This window comes from Microtus ochrogaster, unplaced genomic scaffold (genome assembly GCF_000317375.1).
Source record: "Microtus ochrogaster isolate Prairie Vole_2 unplaced genomic scaffold, MicOch1.0 UNK3, whole genome shotgun sequence".
Taxonomy (NCBI): domain Eukaryota; kingdom Metazoa; phylum Chordata; class Mammalia; order Rodentia; family Cricetidae; genus Microtus; species Microtus ochrogaster.
Genome location: NW_004949101.1, coordinates 17,285,994 through 17,311,759, shown reverse-complemented (window position 1 = coordinate 17,311,759; position 25,766 = coordinate 17,285,994). Strand labels below are relative to the sequence as shown.

At 40.2% G+C, this 25,766-nt stretch overlaps 1 protein-coding gene across 8 annotated transcripts in view; it reads left to right on the top strand.

The window, feature by feature from the left end:
- Positions 1 to 25,766, top strand: part of Ptpra (protein tyrosine phosphatase, receptor type A) — a 102,578-nt gene that overhangs the window by 4,338 nt on the left and 72,474 nt on the right. Inside the window, exon 2 of one of the 8 annotated variants that reach the window (XM_026788525.1) lies at positions 10,802 to 11,016. The exons of 6 other annotated variants lie outside the window; for them this stretch is intronic. The gene's annotated coding sequence lies outside the window, so the exon portion shown is untranslated. The remainder of the gene's footprint in view (positions 1 to 10,801; positions 11,017 to 25,766) is intronic. One more of the 8 variants, XM_026788526.1, reaches the window with a different exon arrangement.

Genomic DNA, 25,766 nt, shown 5'->3' with positions numbered 1-25,766 from the left:
CTAAGAGTCCAGAGGTTATTCAGTCCACAAGGCTGGATGTCTCAGCTTGGCTTCAGTGTGTGCCAGAATTCCAAGGAAGTAGGTTCTAATGCCAGTGAAGAAATGAATTTGCCACTGAGAGCAAGCAGGCAGAAAGCTTCCTTCTTCCATGTCCTTTAGCCTGCCAGCAGAAGGTGTGACTCAGATTAAAGTTGTTCTCCCCACTTCAGATGATTTAATTAAGAAAAAACATCCCTCCCTGGTGTACCCAACCACTTGTGTTTAAGTTAATTCCAGATCTAGTCAAGTTGACAACCAATAATAACCATCACAGCTTCCATAATTTTTATGCCAATTTTTGCTAGGCTTGGTAGTACATACCTGTAATCCCCAGTCACCTCAGAGGTCGAGGAAAGGGTTAGGTGAGGCCAGCCTGGGCTGTATGATGATACCCATTTAAAAAAACAAAACAAATAGCCAATTTTTTGCTGCCTAACAAAGAATATTAAAAAAATATTTGTGGCTGATCTCTTCAAGTAAGGTGGGTTTTTAAGGAATATTTATTAGTTTTTATTGTTTTATGTGTATGTATGTACAGTGTGTTCATGCAGGCTCTTGCGGCAGTGAGAGGCTGTTAGATCCTTTAGAGCAGTGGTTCTCAATCACTACTGTTGTGCTTTCGCCTTCCTTCAATATAGTTCCTCATGTTGTGATGACCCCAACCATAAAATTTTTTCGTTCCTATTTCATAACTCTAATTTTGCTACTGATATGATATCTTAATGTTAATATCTGGTATACAGGATATCTGATATGCAAACCCCAAAGAGGTCGTGACCCACAGATTGAGAACCACTGCTCCAGAACTGGAGTTACTGGCAATTGTGAGCAGGCAGATGTGGGTGCGTCCTCTGCACCTGTAGAGCCTTCTGGCCCCAGTGGTGCCTATTTGATGATGAATGAGAAAGTAACCACTTTTAAGTTATTTTATTTTTTAAATTATGCATTTGCACATATGTATTTGCACATGAATGCAGGTGCCCACAGAAGCCAGAAAATGGCGTTGGGTCCCCTGGAGCTGGAGTTCTGGGCAGTTGTAAACTATCTGATGTAGGTGCTAAGGACCAAACTCTGAAAGAAAAGAACAGTACAATTTCTAAACCTCTGAGTTATTTTCCAGCCCTGAAAGTAACTGCTTTCTTTTTCTTAGAAAGGTTGAGTATTTTTTCCATGTGCATTTTGACTATTAGTATATGTTACTTGAAAAACTACCTATTCAGATTCTTTGTCAATTTTTTAAAAACATGGTTTCTTTTATTATTGAGTTCGTTTTACATTCTAGACACATTCTCTTTTTAGGGACATGACTTGCAAATCCCTTTCCCATTTGTGAAGGTTTTGTGGATATAATTTTTTGGACATATAGATCTGGTTGCTAAACCAAATGGTGACCTCTGTTAAATTTGCTAAGGGACTACAGAACTGTTTTCCAGAACCATTGCCTCATCTGGCAGTCCCATTAGCTACCTGAGAATGTTCGTTTCTCCACATCCTCGTCAACATTTACTGTCTTTGTTTTTCAGCTCTTGTCATCTTAGTGGCTGTGAGTGGTTTTGATTTGTGGTTTGATTTTACAGATCCAGAATGCCACTGTGAACTGTTCCGTCTTTTTCAAAAATTCTCATAATTTTACATATGAGGAACTTGTAAACAGGATTTTATAATCTGATAAAAAATGTCTTAAATTTATAAAGTTTCTATGTAATAATATAATGAAATAAAAGACCTGTGCATTGATCCTTAATAACAGCCAAGGTCATTTAAGGAACTTTAGAATTAGGGGGTCAAACTGACAGTCTTATGATAAACCATACCACCTCCAAAATTGGCATAACTAAACTTCACTCCTGTGTGTGGCAAGATAAGAAGAGCATGACATCATTCATGAATATTCTTGTTTCCTCCTCCACAAATTAAAAACTAAGTTTCTGGATAAAACAGTTAAATAGTTTATAGCATGTTATTAATTATGATGTGAGAGATACTATAGAGCAGAGTGAGCCTAGTGACTTCAGGGGTATGCCCAGAGAAAAGGAGAGGAGCAGCTACGTGTTTAAAAGCTTAGGCTCCAGCAAATGTAATATGCAAACCTTATTTATATCTCCACCATTTTAAAGAGGTATTTCGAGGCCATTGGAAATAACTTGAGTGACCCGCAAATATTAGATGATTTTTAAAGAATTTTATTTTTTTACATGATAGTATGGTTGTATTTTAAAAGATAGACTATCTCTGTCTTGGAGATTAGAGCTGAAGTCCTTAGGGATGAATTAATATGTCTGGAAGTTGCCTTAAAATATTCAGTGTAACAATTCACAACCCCAGAGAACCTAGACAACAATGAGGACTCTAGGAGAGACATACATGGGTCTAACCTACATGGGAAGTAGAGAAAGACAAGATCTCCTGAGTAAATTGGGAGCATGGGGACCATGGGAGAGGATAGAAGGGAAAGGGAGGAGGGAGGGGAGCAGAGAAAAATATATAGCTCAATAAAAACAATTTTTTTTAAAAAAAAGCAGAAGTGTTTTAGGAGAATCCGCAAGTCTTACTTAACCTTCTACCTTAGACTTGAGACTCTTGAGCGGTGCTTTGTTGACTTTTAGCAAAATGCATGACCAGTGTGTGCTGCTCCCGTCGCTTGATTTTCCTCAGCCCTCTGTTCGGGAAATGAGAAAGCTTTTTCTGTAACTCCCTATAGTTAAAAAGTTTTCAGTGCATCTGGAGGATTATAGATAAGAATTGCCATATATTGGTAATTGTTAAAACCGGGTAAGAGGCATAGGGTTTGTGTGTGTGTTCTTGTAGGTGCATGAACATGTCCATATATATGTGGAGGCCAGTGACCAGTTGACGCATTGTTCCTTGTGTACCGGAGACATTTCCATTTTTCACTTTGCATTTATTTATTCTGTGTGTGTACACTCATATGCTGTGGCATGTGGGTGGAGGTGAGAGCAGAGCTTGTGGGAGTTGCTTCTCTCCTTCCACCGTGTGGGTCCTGAAGATCAGCTCCAATTGTCAGGCTTGGCCACAAGCACTTTACCAAATGATCTGTCTCACCACTCCTCACCTTGTTATTCTTAAGAGACTTTGGCGGATTGCATGTATGGACCACCATACCCAGACGTGTGTGGGGGGGGAGGGGGTCCAGGTGTGGGTATGTGCATGTTGAGTACAGATGGCCAAGGAGGCCAGAACAGCATTGGCTCCTCCTGGAACTACAGTTATAGGCAGTTGTGAGCCACCCAACACAGGTATTGCAAACTGAGCTTGGATCCTCTGCAAGACTAATATGTAGTTTTAACTGCTGAGCCATCTCTCTATACTCCCAACACACACACACACACCTTGGATTTTGTTGGGTTGTTTTTTTTTTTTTCTCAATATTTTTTTAGACAGTCTTTCACCAGCTTGACCTTATTGTGTAGTCCAGGCTGTCTGGCCAGTGAGCCCCAGAGATTTTCCTTCTCCACCTCCCGTCACTGGAATCGTTAAGTGTATACCACCATGCCTACTGTTTTTAATGGTCTCTGGCAATCAAACTGAGGGCCTCATGCTTTTCTGGCAGGTTCTGGTAGGCAAGAGACAAATGAGTTGTAATAGATTTCAAAGCCTTTTATTAAAAAGTGACATCTTCTAATTAGTCGTTAAGGGTAATTGAATCAGAGAAGATGGACCTTTGCTAGACCAATTCATTTACTTATTTTTGTGGTTCTGTGGTTTTTTTATTTTTTAGGGCAGGGGAAGATAGGAGATGTGACTTAGGTGTGTAGCCCAGGCTGGTCTTGATATTTAAGCCTTCTGAGTGCTGGGATTGCATGTATGGATCATCATGCCCAGATGTGTGTGTTGCAGGGGAGGGGGTATTTGTGTTACTGTGTGCATGTGGGTCTTCAGAAGTCAACATTATCTTCTGCACTGTATACCGTTTTTAATGGTCTCTTACTGAACCTGGAGTTGACAGGTGCCAGCCAGCGAGCTCCGAGGATCCACCTGTCTCTCTGTCTCCTAAATGCTGCAATTACAGACACGTGCCACTGCGCCCAGCTTTTACATGGGCACTGGGGATCTAAACTCAGGTCATTATACTTTCGTGTTCTGTGGCAAACCCTTTACTCATTGTGCCATTTCCTCAACCCTACCTATATCCAGAATTAAAGCAGAATGTTTATGTCATTGAATGATGGGACAATATCACATCACAGAGCTCCTTCCTTTTGGAACCATGTTTATTGTCCATTATAACCAAGTGTTGACTTAAAATCAGACTTCTGCACTGCTTTGTTAAGGAATACTAGAATGAAAGCTTTAAAAGGATGACAAAATAGTTTAGTAGTAGAGTGCTTGTCTGGCGTGCACAAAATCTTGGGTTTAATACCACCAAGGAAAAGAGAGGAAAAGGGAAGGAGGTTTCAACCATAATGAAAAATATTTAGTTTCAGGGATCACATAAAAATTTTTAATTTTATTTTTGTTATTATTGTGAGTGTGTTTGTATGATGTACGTGAAGAGAGGTACACACGCCACAGCACACATATCAGACTGCTTTGTGCAGTAGACGCTCTCCTTCCTTTACATGGGTTCTGGGATTGAATTCAGGCCATTAGGCTTGCATGGCAAACACTTTACAGCTTGAAGGCTCACATGAAAACATTTTAAAATTTTTTATTTTATGTGAATGAATGTTTTGCTTGAATGTATGTCTGTGCACCAGTTGCATGCTTGGTGCCTGCAAAGGCCAAAAGAGGGTGTCAGATTCCCAGGGCATCAGACCCCCTGAAATTGGCACCTGCATTTGGATCTGTTTTAGTGTGAAGGCGTGGTGATGCATCTGGGACATATGGACCAATATGAGTAAGCAGGAAAAGTGTTAATGGTTCTATATTTGGGGACCAGGTGGTGGCACAGGCCTTTAATCCCAGCACTTCAGGAGGCAGAGGCAGGTGGATCCCTGTGAGTTCAAGGCCAGACAGGTTTACAGAGTGAGTTCCAGGACAGCCAGGGCTGCACAGAGAAACTCTTGGGGGGAAAAAAAGAAGAAGAAAAGTACCAGATTTTGGAAGAGAGGATTATTGGTGAGTGGAGCTTCTATGTGGAGGAAGAAATTGGAATCCAGCTGTTAGGAATTGTGGTTTCCAAACATTAACTGATGAACTGATACTGCCCATCAGTAAAGAGAATGGATGCCTTTCAAGTACTTCACTGGAGTGATGGGACAGTCCAGGACTTGTGATGTTTGAGGGCTGCATATTTCTACCTGGGTGCTTTTGTTTCCCTTCGTTCTTTTTCTGTCTCCGATGATACGCAAGGAGTGAGGCCTGTCAGTAACTTGGTGCCTTTGCCTGTACTGTGGCTGCCCTCCAGTGTTCCCTCCTCTTGGCTGAGCCTTCTGGTTTTGTAGCAAGGCCTGAATTCACAGTGGCTCCCAGATAGAGCTTCTCTTTCCTAAGCCTAGTGTTAGCTAGAGAGGGTTTTCTGAGCCTTTAAGCCTGAAATCCTCATAGTTGAGAAGCAGCAGCAGCCCAGGGAGGTTGTCTGTGGCTCAAGTCCTTGCTTCTTCTGGTTTAAGAGGATCCATTTGTTTCTGCAGTGAGCACTCGGGGCTGTAGTGTTGCTGGCAGTAGTTGTCACCATGAGTAACTAGGGTGTAGGGCATTTCAAATAAAATAACATGTGGTTTTGGTATTTTTACTAATTTTTTTACATTTTGAAATTATATGCATCTTTAAGTAATTATTGTTTTTATATGTTAAAAATATGTAGAGAATTATAGTAAAAGATAATTCCTCTTTCCTCCAACCTCCAACTTCCCTTTTACAAGAGCATCCTTAGGAGTTTGGGGAGAAAGCTCAGTCAGTAAAGTGCTTGCTGGGCAAGCATCAGGACCTCAATTCAGTTCTCTTGAATCCAGGTGGAAAAGCTAGGCATGGTGCCACATACTTGTAAACCTGGCATTAGGGAGGCAGAGACAGGCGGACCTGCTGTCCTACAGGATGCTTACTATCATTCATACTTAGTTTTCAAAAGTTCTGCTTTGAAGGAGCTGTCGTGGAGCAGACAGTGGTGAGAGCAGACAGTTCTGTGTGTGGATTGGGAGGGGCTTTTGTGTATAGGAGGGCTGAAAAGGAACTTAGTAAAGTGGCAGTAATGTCCAAGTGTTCTTTAGTCTTGTTGAATTGTAGTTATGAACAGTAGCTTTATAGAAATGGGGAAACTTAATACATGTTAAAATTCCACAGATAATTCTTTCAACCCCCTTGGTCATTGAATTGAGCTTCCCAAGTGGTTTCAAGTGCATTCGTTTATCTATACATTCAAGTCCTGCAGGCACAGCCAGTACTGTCAGGGTGAACCACCTTCACAGTCTCCTTAAGAGTTGAGCAACCTGACTGTAAGGAGTTAAACTTGCAAAAGCAGCAGAGCGGGTTCCGTAAGACCAGGTCTTTTTGTTGGCTAGACCTGAACCACCAACACTTAAAAACACATCCTAAACCTAAAAGTGTTAGTACCGTAGATTTGAAATACTTTGTTTTCTTACTCACAGCTTGTCTTCCAGGGTTGTAACGTCACTCAGCTTTGGAGGGCAGTTTACCATCTTGAAGAATCAAGGTTATTGGATGGAAAAGACAGGGCTATGATTACAGTAATACAGTGGCTAGGTGTCTGAGACTGGGAGGAGAGACTGGGTGCTCTGTTTATAGGGACATGTGACTCCAAGGGTGGCTGTCTTGAATGTGGCTAGTGGTTGTGCTCTATGCTTGAATGATCACAGAAATTGCTTTTTTTTTTCTTTCCTGGTTTTAACAGAGGAAAATTGTAGGAAGGGTCATATAGGGGAAAAAAAGGGAAAAGAATTTGGTAAGTTAGCAAACTATAGTGTTTACATCTGGAACAGGTTTCCATTCATGGCACAGGCACACTGTCCTGTTTTTATCTCTGTCTCTCTTCACTTTCCTCAGGCCATTTCTTTGACCATTCTTGGACTTACTTAAGTCCACCCTCAGCCTCATGTTTTACCAAACACATTCTTGGAAGGACATGAGTATGTCTATGGTTTCGCGTTTCTTGTAAATTAGGGAGAAAAACTGTCCTTAGATCAGATTTGGTTGATAAACAACAACTTGTTTGTTTTCCCGGTTGAGGTGTTTCCCAGACACCTGCATCAGACTCAGGACGGACCTGTTTTCTAATCTTTGTCTTGATGAGTGGAACAGCCCAGCAGCTACCCCGGAATGTTAGATGTTGTTACTCATATCATTGGTAATATGTTTTGTCTCTCAAATTTCCCAGCGTGGGTCTATTTCTTGTGACCCCATCTATGTTTTCCACATCAGTCTGCAGGTAGATATGACATACACATTCTCTAATCATTATTCCTTCCTTGTTCCACATTCTTGATTACATACTCCCTGGAGAGCTCTTTTTGGTTTCATGATCTAATCTTAGTACTTCATGGCTTAAAGTCTAGACTCATTCACAGAGCAAGCTTTTTTTATTCAACTTGGCTTTTTTTTAAAAAAAAAATTTTTAAGCAGTTTTATTGAGGTGTTCTAGTTGGTTTCTGTTGCTGTGATAAAACATTCTGGCCTAAAGAAACTTGGAAAGGAAAGGCTTTATTTAGCTTACACGTTCTCAATATAGTCCATCACTGAGGGAAGCCAGGGGAGAACTCAGTCAGGATCCTGGAGGCAGGAAGTGAAGCAGAGACTATGGAGGAATGCTGTTTACTAGCTTGCTTTCTTGTATAACCTAAGATCACCTGCCCAGGGATGGCACTGTCCATAGTGGTTGGGCTCTTTCACATCAATCATTAATCAAGAAAATGCCCCATAGACATGCCCACAGGTGAGTCTGATGGAGGCAATTTCTCAATTGAAGTTCCCTGTTTGCCAGGTGATTACAGTTTATGTCAAGTGGCAAAAATCATCACATGAGATGTAATGATATGCATTAAAATGTATTTGTTAATTGTGTACAATTTGATGAGATTTACTATGTTAAATGGTACAGTCATCACCATAATCATTGTAAAAGACGTGTCCACCACCTGGAAAAAATTTCCTTGGGTGTGACTTTAATTTTTTTATTTTTATTTTTGTAGTAAGAACACATAAAATGGGTTCTGCCCACCTGCGTTTGTAAGCACATCACACAGTGTTGTTGGCTGTAGGGACTATGCTGTAAGCAACTGTCTACTATCAGGGGGTTTTATAAAGTTTCAATGAAGGATGAATTCGCCCCAGAGCAGAAGCATTTTCTTCACTGTCTGTATAGCATATTATCTCACTTAGCCCTTTCACCACTCTACAGAATCAGATAGCAAGGCTGAGAAGGGGAACTGTAAGTGTCTGGGCTGGGTCTTGGGCTCCTTGCTACCCAACTACAGAGTTATACTTGTTCTCCGGTACTAGACCTCCTACAAGTGTGCAGAATGGTATTCCCTGTAAAGAAATTTATTTGAAAAAAGGGTCCTCCCGGCAGATTAAGATGTGTGAAGATGAAATTATTTTGAGTTATTCTGGTGGGCCTAAGTACTCTTATAAGAGACATACAGTACACACAGGTATGTGAAGAAGGAAGCAATATTAGAGTTGTGTCAACATTTATTTTATAAAAATAGATGGTCTTGCTATGTAGTCCAGACTAGGTTCAAACTCTGTCCTCTTCCGTCTACCTCCCAAGTGCTGGGATTATAGGCATGAACTACTAAACTCAGCTTCTGACAGTATTTCTTCGCTGCTTCAAGTCTGATCTCAGTTTTGGTTCTGTGCTACTTTCTCTTTTTAAGATTTATTTTATGTTTATAAATATTTTTCTTGCATGGATGTATGTGCACCACATGTGTGCCTGGTCCCCAAAGAGGTGAGAAGGGCATTGGAACCCTTGGAATTGTAGTTACAGAGGATTGTGAGCTGCTGTGTGGGTGCCAGGAACTAAAGAACTCAGGGAGATGAACCTGCATTTAACTGCTAAACTATCTCTGTAGTCTGATGTGATTTTTTTTTCTGTCAGGTTACTTTATCAAATTGTGTGGTAGTCCATATACTTGTATGATAGTCCACACAACGTGTAGATTAAATACTGGCCTTAGAAAGAATTTTATGGGGCTGGAGAGATGGCTCAGAGGTTAAGAACACTGGATGTTCTTCCAGAGGTCCTGAGTTCAATTCCCAGCAACCACATAATGGCTCATAACCATCTGTAATGAGGTCTGGTGTCCTCTTCTGGCATTCAGGTGTACATGCAGGAGGAATATTGTATACATAATAAATAAATCTTTAAAAAAAAGAAAGAATTTTATGGTCTACAACTTCCTGACACATACTTTTCCTGAGGCATGGATTTACATTCCGTGTGCATTGAGTTTGATGGCTGCAGAACTGAGTTCACTTATGTTCGCGGAGCCTTGGTGGCTTCACTTAAAGGACTAAAACTTTCTGTATGGAAAGTAATGTTTAAAAAGAAGTGCACCACACCTGAAATTCTAGCTCTTGGAAGGCTAAGGCAAGAAGAGTCCCATGGGCTCCCATGGGCTAGAAAGTCAGACCTTATCTTAAACAAACACAAGCCATCCATTAATTCTGTTTGAATATGCTCCTCAGGATTTGAAGTTTGCAGCTAGGCCTGGTGGCCTATCCCTACAATCCTAGCTCAGGAGTCTGAGGCAGGATAGTTAATCCAAGGCTTACCTGGCATGCAGTAACTGCAAGGCTAACCTGACCAAGTTATTGCCAGAGATAGCTAGAGGGGCTCTTCAGTTGAAGAGTACTTGCCTAGCATGTTCAGTATTTAGTCTCTACCAGAAGAAACAAAAGTGTTTGAAGGAATCTTGTGTTGTCAGACAATATTCAAATCTCAAATGCTGCCCTACAGTACTTGAAAACTTTGACTTTTGACTTTTAATGTTTTTTAATTTTTGAGCTAGGATCTTGCTATATTAGTAGGCTGGCCTTGGACTTGAACTTTCCTATCTTGGCCTTCTGAGAGCTGGGATTACGGGCATATGCCACTAACTTCACTTTTCTTTTGTTTCTTTCTTTTTATATTTAATTTATTTTATATGTATGTGTTTGACCTACATGTATGTCTGTGCACTGTGTGTATGCCTGGAGCCCATGGAAGTCAAAAGAGGGCACCAGATCCTCTGGAACTATAGTTACAGATGGTTGTGAACCACCATGTAGGTACTGGAAATCAAACCTAGGTCCTCTGCAAGAGCAGTAACCATTCTTACCCACAGAGCCATCTCTCTAGACCCCTATCCTGGCCTTTTTGTTATTTTCTTTCTTTCATATACTGAATTTCTTTCTTGAGAACAGAGGTGTGGTTACTTGTTTTATAGGGTTCCCCCCCTTTCAACTCTAACATGATAACTAGTAAGCATAAGTGAGTGGTTTACTCCAGTAGAACCATACTGACCCCACCCCACCCTGGGTACCATGAGATAGAGTAAACCGTACTCTTTCCTTTCTTCAGCTCTCTCAGTAGCTCAGACTGGCCTAGTATGATTTTTGCTGCCTCCACCTTCCCAGTGTTAAGATTACAGGTATAAGCCATTGCTTGACTTGAACCAGTACTCCTTCTGAAGGAAACAGCATGACCTAATAATAATAAGCATGTAATTTCCGGGTCAGTCCAACAGGACAACTCTTGAAAACAATAATTGTAGAAAAGTTTTATTTAAAGAAAATTGGTAGACATTAACTTGCTACTGAAAATGATTTTGATTTTAAAGTTGTTCGTTCTAATATTTTTCAGATAGTAACTTAGGAAGGCTGTTTTGGGTTTTCAGCCCCTGCTCATTTGGCTCCATTGCTGTGGACCTTTGGTGAAGTATAACTTCATGGCAGCCAGGAAGCAATGAGTGGAGTGACAGAGTCAGAGACAGGGACAGCGTATCTGCCCCAGTGGTCTGTCTTTCCTGTGCTCCAGCAGGAGCCCTAGCCTGCCAGACGGACCCGTGCACCTCTGCGGTGAGTCTTTTTCCCTTGGTTGCTACCATGGCAGTGATCTTGGAAATGCTCTTACACCTAGAATTATGCTTCACTGACCCTCAGGTGTCTCTCAGTTCATCGAATTGATAAGTCGCTCTCAAATTGCATTGATCTCTTGGTTACAGCCTTTGCAGCAAAAACTAAAACTAGAAAACTTCTTACATCTCCACCTCTTTTACTTTTGGTTTAGGGACCATTCACTGTTAAGCCTCTAATTGTCATGTTTCTTTGGTCTCTTTTTTTCAGAGAATAGCTCCTTGTTCTTCTTTTTAGTAATTTGACATTTTTTAAAGATTTGTTTTTACTTCCTGTGCATGAATATTCTGCCTGCATGTGTGCCTGATAAGACTCCCTCAGAGGAGTGTCTCAGACCTCCTGGAACTGGGGTTATGGACAGCTGTGAGCCACCATGCAGGTGCTGGAAGAGCAGCAAGTACTCACCACCACTAAGCCGTCTTTCTAGCTCCTGAGTGAAACAGCCTGGCTCTCCTGGAACTCATTCTGTAGACCAGACTGGCCTCAAACTCACAGAGATCCACCTGCCGCTGCCTCTACCTCCCGAGTGCTGGGATTGAAGGCATGTGCCACCACCACCGCCCAGCTGATTTGACTTTTTTTTTTTAAGTAGTCTAATTATTTTGTAGGATTTTCCTAAATCTGAGTTAGTATAATTCCTCTCGAATAGATTTGAGAATTTATTTTATTTTTGGTTGTGGGTATGTGCGTGTGGGTTTATGCGTGTGGGTTTATGCGTGTGTGTGTGTACACGTGTGCGTGTGCGCATGTACCCATGGAATCCAGAGAAGTTGGGTTTCCTGGAACTGGAGTTACAGGCAGTTACAAGAATCAAATTCAGGTCCTCTACAAGAATAGTGCATACCCTTGAGCACTGAGCCATCTCCATGCCCTCTCTACATCTTTGGCAGAATACCACAGATGTTGTGTGCTTGTCATTATACCAGCAATGTCATTATACGGCATTATACCAGGAGCACATGTCCATTTGTGCAGTTACAGGTTGTGTTCAATTTTATCACAGTCAAGATGTTGTCTCATAAACTTTTGGAAAGTTAGCTGAAAAGTATTTTTGTGCTTATTGATAAGTAAATAATACCATTTTGTGGGAGTAACACTTTGAGGTTATGTAAATTGACTGTTTCAAATTCTGACCAACAAATTTTAGTACCCATTGAAGATTTGTGACTGAATCTGTTATTACTGTGGTGGTAGCCAGATGGCAAACTAAAAAACAAATTCATCATTCTTCATTCATCTGGCGTTTCCTGCGAGAAGCTTTCACTTTGTCTTTTTATTTGTAAAATTACCAACATGGTTTTCTGTCTTACTTTATTCCTTTTTGAACTTACTTTGGTGACCAAGCTGTCCTAGATTTAGCCAGTGGCAACCCTTTCAAGCTTGTGTCCTTTTTGTCATGTGTTCATTATGTTTTCTTTTTGGCATAATCTTGTCCTGACTCAACCATTTTTTTTTTCAAGGAACTTGGTTCTTTTTAGAGAATATAGTTAGGTATCAAATCTGTGTTCTGCGTGTGCTTCTTGCACCTAGGACGTGATTTCCCTTACACCCTGAGCCCTGAACTACAGTTTGTTTTTGTTGTTGAGATGGGGCTCAATTATTCTGTAGCCTAGGTTGACTTAGAACTTGTAGCAATCCTCCTTGCCTCAGCCTCCAGGTCTGAGTCGTTACCGCACCTGGCTATGAAATTGTTTTATTAAGTCCCTGAGATCTAATTAATAGGGGTAACTGAGTAACTGCCCAGGTCAGCACCACTAAAACTTCATTATTCTGTAGTTTTCCAAAAGCAGGATGCTCAGCATGCTGTGCAAGACCAAGTGGAAAACCACTAGGTTGGCCATAAGGCAAGGAGCCAGAGACAGACACGAGTGGAAATCATCTCCATAGTGGTGGGAAGATGGTGGGTCAGTGTGTATGAGGGCATTCTAATTTGATTTGTGTTTGCCCTCAAAAACAAAGATGGTATGAATGGGAATACCCTTGGTCTAATTTTGGCATCTGCTTTCAAGGTGCCAGATGATTAATTACAGAATATTAAGATTATTACAAATAGATTTGTATGTCTAAATATACATGTGCATATAAATAAATAAATAAATAAATAAATAAATAAATAAATAAATAAATAAAGTGGAAGGCCATTTTCCACAGTAATACCTCTAATTTCATTTTAACCTGATAGAATTGTTTCTTTTTTGTCTTTCCTCTTTTTCTGACTTTGACAAGTACATCGCTCATCCTTTCCACTACAAACCATATAGATCCCAGTCTTCTGTCTATAAGGCAGTCTCCTTGGCCACCCCACAGAATACCCCCTGCAAGTTTGATAATCTATTCTTACACACAAACTTTACCCTATCAACCATTAATCAAGAAAATGCCCTGTTGTTGGTTGTTTTTACTCTTTAGGCTTTTGGGGGGCCCACCACCTAGCTCCCAAATCACACATGGAGGCTTATTCTTAGTTGTGAATGCTTGGCCTTAGTTTGTCTTGTTTCTTTCCAGCTTTTCTTAAATTATCCCATCTATCTTTGGCCTTGAGGCTTTTACCTTTCTCTATTTCTGTACACCTTTACTTTTCTTCTTATCCTGTGTCTGGCTGGGTGGCTGGGTGGCTGGGTGGCTGGGTGGCTGGGTGGCTGCCCCCTGAAGTCCTCCTCCTTCCTCTCAATCCCAGATCCTCTTTTTTTATTTATCAGATGTTTATACAGGCACAGTAACACAGCTTCACGGAGTTAAGCAAATGCAACATAAACAGAAATAACACACCTTAAAATAATATCCCCACCAGTGCCCCACGGGCACATTCACAGGCCATTCTAATGGCAATCATCCCTCAGTTGAGGTTTCCTCTTCTCATGTCTCTGTAAAGCTGACAAAACATATGGGCACAAATCCCTGGGAAAGATTTTGGATTTGGGATTTGTTGAGAGAAAAGCACAGCTCTTGTTTCAAGGGGAGAAGAGAGATTATTCACTCTGGAAACACAGGCTTAGGTTGCCCCAAATTCCATGTTCCGACATGGAAGCAGAGTCATCAAGTTTTCATAGTAACTAAACAAAGAAAGTCTTAAGTCAAAGTGCTTTTCAGATACAATAGTTGAAACATTAGGCGAGTATTTATAACACAGAGGAGAGTCTCAGTTGTAGATGTAGATGCTATCTGAGAGCATTCTCGGCCCTTTGGTTGGTAGACCTAGGGCTTTATTAAATTAATACATTCTAAAGGTTTGTTTATTTTATCCAGATATTAGGTTTAACTTTATTTGTTAGTGACAGCATGTTAGGTCTGACACAAAGGGGCACAGGGAGTAGCTATTTTGTAAGTTAACAATAGCTCAAGATAAATTTGAATCTGTCTCTCCACCTGCCCCATTTCACCTCCGTATCACTGAAGTTCTTATCAGTCAACCAGTCTTTGCAGACACAGCTCTGTCTTAGTTTGCTTTCTGTTGTTGTGATCAAGACCGTGACCAGAAGCAACCTGGGGAGGAAAGGGTTTATTTGACTTACAGGTTACAGTCTATCACAAAGGGAAGTCAGGACAGAAACTCAAGGTAGGAACCGTGAGGCAGGAACTGAAGCAGAGATCATGGAGGAATGTTATTTGTTAAATGTGGTATTAATGCCATAGATGGACAGACAGCAGCATGTTAGGGGCCCTAAGGAGAGATCGGACCCATTTGGTTGGTCCCTTCTCATACATTCTAGAAGAAATACCATGTGATTAATGGGCAGTCCATAGCACATACTTGCTGTCAGGCTGTCTTTGGTTCCTGGCAGGCAGGTGGGAAAGGAGTCTGTTAGTCTGGGGCCTGTAAGTAGAATAACTGAGAGTGGAGAGAACAAGAATTTAGAACAAAACAAGTTATTGGAAGAGCTTTAAAAAAATGGTACAAACCTGGCTATTCCAAACTTTTGTTTCTATTAGGTGGAGGGGCAGGGAAGGTAATTGTCATCTTCTTTTCTCTGCCTTAGCATACCCCCCTGAATATCAAACCGGAAACCTTCCACCTACCACTTAAGATGTAGAAGTAGGAAGATAAGGAGTTCAAGGTTACCCTTGGTTATATAAGAAATTCAAGGCCAACCTGAACTACACTAAAACCCTGTCTTAAAAACAAACAAAAATCAAAAACTAAAAGAAGAATGTAAATGAGATGAATGTGGTATGGCTTATGTTAGGATATACAGGTATTTTGATGAGTATATTGAATGTTTCATAACTTGGAAAATTCTTCCATTTTGACATTTTACAACATATAACACCTGAAAGAGAAGGCCCTTCTAGAACACGCAAGAGTGTGTAAGAATTCAGGTGTTAGTAACATGCAGTTGAACAGTAAAGATACTAAAAAAAAGCCAGTAAACATTTTCTTCATTTAGGTATGACCCATAAAGTTATTATTAATATAGCTTGTATTGCTGTTTTTCTTTTAAAGATTGAAACAAAGCCAGGCGGTGGTAGTGCACACCTTTAATCCCAGCACTTGGAAGGCAGAGGCAGACGGATCTCTGTGAGTTCGATGCCAACCTTGTCTACAAGAGCTAGTTCCAAGACAGGATTCAAAACTACAGAGAAATCCTGTCTCTAAAAAAACCAAAGAAAAAAATTTAAACAAAAAATTGTAAGACCCTCCCCTATGGTATTAATTTGAACTTTTCCACAAAGCACCATACAACTTTCTCCACACTTGGCTTGGGACAGGATGTTTGCCTGGGATTGTTGTATATAATAGGCACATTAAACCAACTTAAATTATTCAAAAGCACTTTCTCTTTCTCTCTCTCCTGCTCTCTCCTTTCCTTTTTTTAATTGAGGGAAGCAAAATGCTGGTTTCCAAGGATACACATTCTCTCTTGTGCTGGTTTCAGATTGTTGTAGTCATGGAAACTAGGCTAGTAAACTCATTCTTGGCAGCTGGTGGCACTGGTCTGATCTTTTCTTTAAAATGCATTACAATTACAATTTAAAGTAATACATTTGGGGAAGATTAGTGCCTTGTGATTCCATGTCATCCTTATGGGAATCAGGAATGTTGTTGATTTAAGTGAGTCAGTTAAATAGTAGAAAGTGTCTAAGTGAAACCTCAGTGATTTAACTAAAGGTGACTATATATTATTTAAACAGAAGAAGTTAATATTTAGTCTTTTTATTTATGTATTTTATTTGTGTGTGCATATGTATGTGCATGTATGTACTCTGTGTTTGTGTGTGCATGCACACACACATGCACATGCGCTGGGAGGTTGATACAGGGCATTTTCCTTTGTTTTTCCACTTTATTCATGAAGCAGGGTCTCAATTACATCCAGAGTGTGCAGATACAGCCATTCTCTTCCTCTTACCTAGGTAGATATGATTACCATGTCCATCTAGAGTTCATAGAGGCTTATGACAGCAAAATGTGTGGTAGGAACTGTTTCAGATAGCCCTGGCTGCATCACCTAAAGCTAGGGTAGTCCACTGTTATAATTTAGTCAAGGTGTCTATAGAATGTTCAACCTGTCTGTTACTGAATTAGGGTAGTCCAAGGCTGTTTGACTGACAGTCCTTTTGCTCCCTGGCAGTAAGGGGAAGTCCAGTGGCTGCCAGCTAGGGAGGCAGGCTGCTTCATTCTCCTGCTTTGCTTATTGGTAGGGGAATGAATGAGTATCAGGAGATTCAGGAGTGCTTACAAGAAGTTAAAGAACTTACCATTAACACTAATAGTGGTTTTAGCATTCCTAACACTGCCCCATACCCTAGGGAGAGATGAGGTCTTGTGTCTGTCACACCCTTATGTAACATCTTTTCCGTAATTGTTGGTGGGACCTGTAAATGTGATGGAATTTTACTACAGTGACTATGTTGCATTGCTTCACATTAAAGGAATTTTACAAATGGAATTAAGTTGCTAGTCAGTTTGCTTTGAGACTGTCAAAAGGAATATACAGCTGGGTCTGACCTAATCACATGAACCAGAAGTCAACATCACAAGAAGTCAGATAATTTTAAAAATGTGAAGGATTTGAAGATGGAGGTTATATGTGAAGAATGTCAGACTTGTTAGGCTCTGAGAATGGCCTCAGGCTGAGAATTACAGAAATAGGGACCTTGACCCTACAGCTGCAGTGAAGTGAGTTTTGGTACAGCCTTATGATCTTGGAAGAGTATCCAAAGGTCTGGCAGGCATATTGAGTTTATCTTTGTGAGAACCCTAGTAAAGAATCCAGCCATGCAGTACCTGAGCTTCTGACATCTAACTTTATAGTATATAAAATGAATACACTATCAAGATGATAAAGACTTTCTCTTATTAATTTAATTAGGTTTATTTATTTTATTTGTATGAGTGTTTTGCCTGCATAGTGCCATAAGAAGGCATCAGGTCTTCTGGAACTGGAGTTATCAGTTGTTGTGAACAATCATGTGGGTGCTGGGTACGTAACCCAGGTCTTCTGCAAGAATAGCAAGTGCTCTTAACCACTGAACCATCCCTCCAGTCCCGTCATAGCATACTGTCAAGTTCACGGTCAAGTACCCTTTAGCTTTCCTTTATCAAAATAGTATTGGCATTCTCTCATGTATATTTCACAAGCACTTATGTATTTATATATGTATAAACATAGATCTACTGGAAATCTAATTGAGATTTCACTTAATATATAGATAGTTTGGGGTTGCTGCCTTTGCAACAGTTTCGAGGGTATTTGTGTTGTTTGTTTGAGGTGAAATCTCCTGATGTAACCCAGGCTGACTTAGAACATAGGATCCTCTTGCCTCAGCCTCCTGAGTACTAGAATTACAGCCTGAGCCACCGTGTATGGTTTGAGTCTTTTGATCTTTGGGGAGATTGAGTCACTGTTTATTTAAGTCTTTAAGTTCAGCAGTCTTATAGTTTTCTCATACAGGTTTGCTTGTCTGTTGTCAAATTTATCCCTAAGTATTTTGTTCTGTGTTATATATGGTATTTTTATTGTACTTTCTAACTGTTCACAGTTAATATATATATATATATTATATATATATATATACACAGTTACTATTAATGTATATTTATACATTGACCTTGTGGTTTTTGATAACATGTTCTATCAGATTTATTTGTGTAGTATTTTTTTTTAATTTTCTTGGGGGCTTTCTATGGTATATGCATATGTGTCTGTCTGTGTATGGGATGTGTGGTACATTGCCAGAGATTGATTTCCAGGGTCATTCTCATTGCTTTCCATCTTTTTTGAGACTCTTTACTGAACTTGGAACCATTTCTGCTAGTCTGGCTAGCCAGCAAACTCTTGGAGCACACCTTTCTCTGCCCAGCCTGGTTTCTCTGGAAGAGCAGTCAGTGTTCTCTATGTTATGTTTTTCAAAGTGTGTTAGTATTTATCCAGTATTTCCAGGTCTTAGTCGCCAAAGAGTTTTAGTTCATTTTCTAGACTGCTGTATTGCTAGCTAGAAAAAAAATTAAAGCTATGTGTTTTAACGGCTAAGTTTCTTTATTAGTGTGTATGTCAGGTTTGTACTGCAAGTATTTTTGCCCCTAGAACCGTCCTGCTGGCCCTTAAAGGTTGACTCTAGCATACGGAAATACTGAGTATCAGCTGAAGTATGAAACTACTTTTTCCGTAGTCTTCTATTTAAAATTCTATTTTTAAACAACTCTTGTTCAACAAGTAGATCCAGAACCAGGTTTTCCTGTCTGCTTTCTGAGGAAGCAAAAATTGCAGAAAAATTTTCAAGAACAAAGCCAGTGGTTGCTATAGTAAGCCAGGAACTTCCTGTCGGTGGCTCTGCCGACTGGAGGGAAGGGAACCATTGCATGCCACTCTAATTTGCCACAGTTTTCTATTTTTGAAAGCTGGAAGCTGTGGGCTGCAAACAGATTGGTTCCTCCTATTTGGTTTATTTAAATAAATAACAATTGAAAAATCCTTACTAGCTGTATACTTTGTGACAGTTGTGGTATAGTGGAGTTGAGCTTTGACACTTTACATTCAGCTCCTTTGGGAGAAAGCCCTTTCTCTCAGCCTTAGTGGCCTGCCCCAGTTTAGTCTTCCTGCCCTCAGAGACAGCATGGATTGTGGAGTCGGTTTAACAGTTGAGTTTGGGTCTCTGGGTCTGCCACCTGCCAGCTGTTTGTGGACAGTTGTGCTCTGCACCACAGTTTCTTTATCTGTAAGAGCTGCAGAATGGAATAGCTAAACAATGTGTGTGTCATAAGATATTTTCTTACTTTGTTTTGTTTGTTTTTTAAGACAGGGTTTCTCTGTGTAGCCCTAGCTGTCCTAAAACTCACTCTGTAGACCAGGCTGGCCTTAAACTCAGAGATCCACTTGCCTCTGCCTCCCAAGGGCTAGGATTAAAGCTATGTGCTACCACCACCTGGCTGGTTATGAGCTACGTTTTTTGGTTTTCTAAATTTTAACCAAATCTCAAAGTTGTAAGTAGAAGAAGATGTCAGAAAATAAAAATCAAAGTTGTTAAAGCATTCAGTAGTAATGGCAGCTATTTTTTTTACTTCTTTAACTTTTTTTTGAGCTATATCTTTTTCTCTGCTCCCCTCCCTTCCTTCCCTCTCTCCTTCTACCCTCTCCCATGATCCCCACACTCCAATTTACTCAGGAGATCTTGTCTTTTTTTTTTTTTAACCTCTCATGTAGATTAGATCCATGTATGTCTCTCCTAGGGTCCTCTTTGTTGCCTTGGTTCTCTGGGGTTGTGAATTGTAGGCTGGTTTTTCTTTGCTTTATCTCTAAAAGCCACTTATGAGTGAGTACATATTATATTTGCCTTTTGGGGTCTGAGTTATCTCACTCAATATGATGTTTTCTAGATCCATCCATTTGCCTGCAAATTTCAAGATTAATATGGCAGCTATTAACTATGCTTAATAGAAATATGCTCCATTTCTGCCTAAGCCTTTTTTTTTTCATACATTTTAAATTTTACAGTTTCTCTGGGTATAATTGTTCATGCCTATAACTTCAACACTTGGGAAGCAAAAACAGGATAATCTTTAAGCCAGCTTAGGCTATGCAGTGAGACACTGTCTCATAAAAATCATTGTTGGTTTTCTTCTCCTTTTAAACCTTACTGTCAAATTCAAGAATAAGCTAAGCTTAAAAAAAAGTCAGCATTAAAAAAAATATTACAGTTAAAGTGCTTAAACTACTTACTGAACAGCCGTGAGAACCTAAGTTCACTTGCTGTTGGTTTTGTTTTTACAGTGTGTGTGCACTCACAGGTGCATACATGGGGTAGGGGTGTGTATGTTGGAGGAGTTCACGTACATACACATGCCTGTGGAAGTCAGAGGACCGTCTTCTGCGTGATTCCTTAGGCACCTTCCACTTCTTGTTTGTAACAGGGTCTGTCATTGACCCAGAACACTGCCAAGCCAACAGACTTCACCTTCCTTCCTTTATTTTTTTTCTGGTTTTTCGAGACAGGGTTTCTCTGTGGTTTTGGAGCCTGTCCTGGAACTAGCTCTTGTAGACCAGGCTGGTCTCGAACTCACAGAGATCCACCTGCCTCTGCCTCCCAAGTGCTGGGATTAAAGGCGTGCGCCACCACCGCCTGGCTTTCCACCTTCCTTCCTTAAGAGCTCTTTCATCCATCTTAGATTCCTTTCTAGTCAAATCAAACACACACATACATGTGCACACACACAATCTAGGTACTGTCTCTGAAAGAAAATATATTCCTCTTTTACATCTGGTTTATTTCATTTAACACAATGATTTCTGATTCCATCAGTTTTCCTGAAAATTACATGATTTCATTTTTGTGTGTGTGTGGCTGAATAAAATTTCATTGTGTATAGTGTTCTATGTTGCATTTATCTGTTCATCTGATAGTGGACTTCTAGACTGGTTCCATTTCCTGGCCATTGTGAAGTGCAGCAATAAGCATGAATGTGCAAGTTTCTCTGGTCTGTGAGCTTAAGAGCCCTTTGAGTATACCCGAATATATCTGATACAGGTTATAGGATAGTTTGATGTTTCGGTTTTTTGGAAACCCTCCACACTGATTTCCATAATTGCTGTACAAAGTTGTCATTCTCACTAGCACTATTAAGGATTCTCTTTGCCAAAATCCTTGTCAGCATTTATTGTTGTTTTGTTTTCTTGATGATGGCCATTTTAACTGTGCTAAAACGGAATCTGAAGCAGTTTGAGTCTGCATTTCCCTGATGACTAAGGATGTTGAATACTTGTCAAGTATTTTTACTTCCTCTTTTGAAAACTGCATTCAGTTTGTTAGTCCATTTATTTATGTGTATTTCTTTACTTTTAGAGGTTTCTATTCTGGTGTTTTGTTTTGTGAGACAGGGTCTCACAATGTACTCCCGACTAACTTTGTAGATCAAATCGGCCTCAAACTCAGAGTTCTGCGTTTCTCTTCCTTCCAAATGCTGGGATTAAAGGCATGGACCACCATACCTGGTCTTATTTTTAATGGTTTCTGTTTGTTTGTTTAGTATGTATGGGTGTTTTGCCTGCATGTATATCTGTATACCATGTGAGTGCCTGGTACCTGGGGAAGTGAGTTCAGATCCCCTGGAATTGGATTAACAGACAGTTGTGAGCTGCCATGTGGGTTCTGGGAATTTCTGGGTCCTCTGGAAAAACAGTTGATGCTCTTAACTGCTGAGCCATCTCTTCAGCACCCTACTTTTAGGTTTTAGAAAAAGGGTTTCATGTAGCCCAAGCTGGCCTAAACTCTGTGTAGTTGAGGATAATCTTGAACTCTTGGTCCTTCTGCCTTTATCTCTCAAGTGCCTGGGAATACAGGTGTGAATTGCTACACCAGTTTATATGTTGTTGGGAATCAGACTCAGGATCTAGTTAGTGCATGCTAGTACCAACCAAGTTACATCCACAGCCATACCTATTTATTTTTATTGACTTTGTTCTGACAATTTTGTACACATATATAATGCATTCCAATTATGCTTATCCCTCTCTTCCTCTGTGTCCCATCCTTATCAAACCCTCTTTTCCTCCCTCTAATTCTCATTCCCATCTTCATGTCTTTTAATTTTTGTATCGTGACCCATTGAGTTTTACGAGGGCCATCTGAATGACCACAAGTGTGGAACTATCCAGCAGAGCCTGGTGGGCTCAATAGTGGGTACATATCTGAAGATGATGATGACCTCTTCCCCAGAATCCCTCAGTTTTTGGAAGGGAGGCTCATGAGGTCAAATATTGTGTAGGTCCACTGTAAGCAACCACAGCTTTTATGAGGTGATGGTTGGAATGGCTGTGCCTTGCCCAGAAGACAACATTTTACAGCCTTTCTCCTTGTCTCTTGTCATATCTTCTTCCATGATATTCCATGATAGTGAATGTTCCATTCAGGGCAGAGCATTCAGCTGTTTCCTCGTTCTCGGCCCCGGCAACAGCCAAGGGTCTCTGCATTCACTGCTGTTCCTAGCTAATGCTGAAAGCAGTGTGTCTGTGGGTGTGAACATGGACGGTTAGAAGGCAGTCTCATGCCGTGTACAGTAAGTTCTGCTCTAGGGCCTGTGACTTCCCTAGCCGTGCGTATTTGACTAGATTTAAAGAAGCAGTTGTAAGTTCCCTCCTGTGGAGTAAACCTGGGATCCAGTCCTAGAGCAGTTGGTTGCCCCCATGACAGTTGTGCTGCTCTTGCGACAGTGAGCACATCTTACCTGGTGAGTACTATGAGGACAAGATGTGCTTGAGGAGAAGGGTTCTTATTGTAGATGTGAGGGAGAGAACAGCCAGACATCTGAAGAGTCCAGAGCAGGAAGAGAAAGTAGTAAAAATCCTCAGTATTGGGATAAAGGTGTGAGCCACCACCATTTAGCTCTGTTTCTCTTTTAGACTCACAGAGAACAGGCTGCCAGTGCCCCCAAGTGCTGGGATTAAAGGTGTGTGCCACCACTGCCTGGGCTCTATGGCTAAACTAGTGGTTTAGCTCTGCACTCTGATCCTCAGGCCAGCTTTATTTGTTAGAGCACAAACAAAATATCACCACAGTGTATGCTTTTATTTAACTTTATTATTTTATTTAATTTTTATTTTATTTTAGTATATGGGTGTTTCATCTGCATATATGTCTGTGTTCCACATGTGTAGGGCTAGTAAAGGTCAGAAATGGGTATCAGATCCCCTGGAACTAGAGTTAGGGATCATTGTGACTCCCTGTAAGGATACTAGGACCTGAGCCTATGTCCTCTGCAAGAACAAGAAGTACTTTAACCTCTGAGACATCCCCCCATTTTTCTAGATTATTAAATAAGTTTTCAAAATGCATCCTAATAATCATCTATATTGATTAGAATATATAGTAATTCCCATTCTTTTATCTTTAATTTTATTGAGTCTTTTTTTATTAGTCTGTGAGGTTGTTAATTTTGTTTATTTTTTCAAAGAACCAAATTTTTGTTATTCTGTGTATTGTTCTTTTTTAATATTTTTATTTTTTGTGTGATGTGTATGTAATTGCTGGCATGCATGTACTATAGTGAGCATGCGGCACCAGACGACAACTTGGGGATTCAGTTCTCCCCTTCCATCTTATTAAGGCAGGGTTGCTTTTGTTTCTGCTGTGGCTTTTGCATGCTCCAAGCTAACTTGCCCATGGGTTTCTGGGTGATTCTTCTGTGTGTGCTTGTATTGTTCTTTTAATCTCCATAATTAATTTCTGCCCTGACCTTTATTATGTCTTACAATGTAAGAAATTTGAGATTTAGATTGTTTCAGGGTTTTTTTTTTAAAGCCCTGTGCTGCATTGTTCTGTTATTTATTTGTTTTTTGTTGGTTTTTTTTTTTTTTTTGTTTTTTCGAGACAGGGTTTCTCTGTGGTTTTGGAGCCTGTCCTGGAACTAGCTCTGTAGACCAGGCTGGTCTTGAACTCACAGAGATCCGCCTGCCTCTGCCTCCCGAGTGCTGGGATTAAAGGCGTGCGCCACCACTGCCCGGCTTCTGTTATTTATTTGTGATCTTTCTGTTGTTTTGTTTTTGAGACAGATTCTCACTTTGTAACCCTGGCTAGCCAGACACTTTTTATGTAGACTAGGTTGGCCTTGACTCATAGATAACTGTCTGTTCTCACTCCCAAGTGCTGGAAGTGAATAATGTATGCAACCATGCCTGGCTGATTTTTTTTTTAATATAAGCACTCATAATTGTAAACTTTCCTCTTAGAACTGCCTTAGCTGTATTTCAAATTTTGTAGTAAGTTTTGCTTTCATTTTCATTTGACTCGAGGACCTTTTTAATTTCCTCCCAGATTTCCTTACCAGTCATCCAAGAATAATTTGTTCAGTCTTTATATTTGTATAGTTTTTATGGTTTTCCAGTGACTTTCAGTTTTATTGTACTATGAGCTGATAAAATAGAAACATTATTTTTATTCTTTTGTATTTGTTATGACTCAATTTGTGATTTAGAATGTGGTTTGTTTTAGATAAGGTTCCATGGGCCATTGAGAAGAATGTAAGTCCTTTGTATTGAATGGAATATTTGTGTATCTGTTAAGTCCACTTGATCTGTGGTGTTTTCTGTGGTGTAGTTGAATGGTTGTTGAATTTTAGTTTCTGTAACCTATCTGAAGATGAGAATAGGATATTGGAATTGCCCATTATTAGTGTATGAGGACCTGTCTAATATTTTATGTCAATTACTGTTTGTTTTATGAAATTGGTAGGCTCAGCATTTGGCACGTATATACTTAACATTCGTCATACTTTTTCTTTTTTTTTTTTTTTAGTTTGTTTTTTGAGACAGGATTTTTCTGTGTAGTCCTGACCTCCTGGAACTAACTCTGTAGACCAGGCTGGCCTTGAACTCACAGATCTGCCTGCCTCTGCCTCCCTTAATTAGTTGTCCTTCTGTTGCTGTGACAAAATATTGACTGACATGAACCAGTTTTAGGAAGAAATAGCTTATTTTGGCTCATAGTCCCAAGATACAATCCACGCCCAGCAGCTTGAGTTTTAGTTGATTCTGGATATAGTCAAGTTGACAACCAAGATTAGCCATCAGAGCCTTAATCTTAAATCTCTTGTTTTTCTTTCTTTTTTTTTTTCTGGTTTTTGTTTGTTTTGTTGTCATTATTTGGTTGGTTGGTTGGTTGGTTGGTTGGTTGGTTGGTTGGTTGGTTGGTTGGTTTGTGTGTTTGATTTTTGTTTTTTCGAGACAGGGTTTCTCTGGCTGTCCTAGAACTAACGCTGTAGACCAGTTAGGCCTTGAACTAAGGGATCCACCTGCCTCTGCCTCCTGCGTGTTGGGATTAAAGGTGTGCACCACCACTGTATCTTGTTCTAACACATTTTTATTATGTGTAAGTAGCAGATGATCCTTATGGGATACTTGAGTAGTGTAGAAATCTAACTAGAATTGCTAACATTTTGAATATTTTTTTATTTCTCTATCAGTGTACATATACTTAATATTCAATGTGTTAGTTGGGTCCCTGAGAAACAGACAGTGGTGACCCTGGAGAGAACATGTTGGAGTGTTGGAGTGGACGCCTGGCAAAATCTGCCTGCCCAGGCTACCTGACAGGAGGGAAATGCTGAAGAAAGGGGTCTTCTAAAGAAGGAACAGTAGAATGCTCTCAAGCTGACCGTTTCCTCACAGCCCACAGTTCTTTTTATGTGCAGGAGGAGTATGTTCCTGTGGATACATGTGTGTTTATGTGTGTGTGTGGAGTCTGTGCAGGAGGAGTATGTTCAT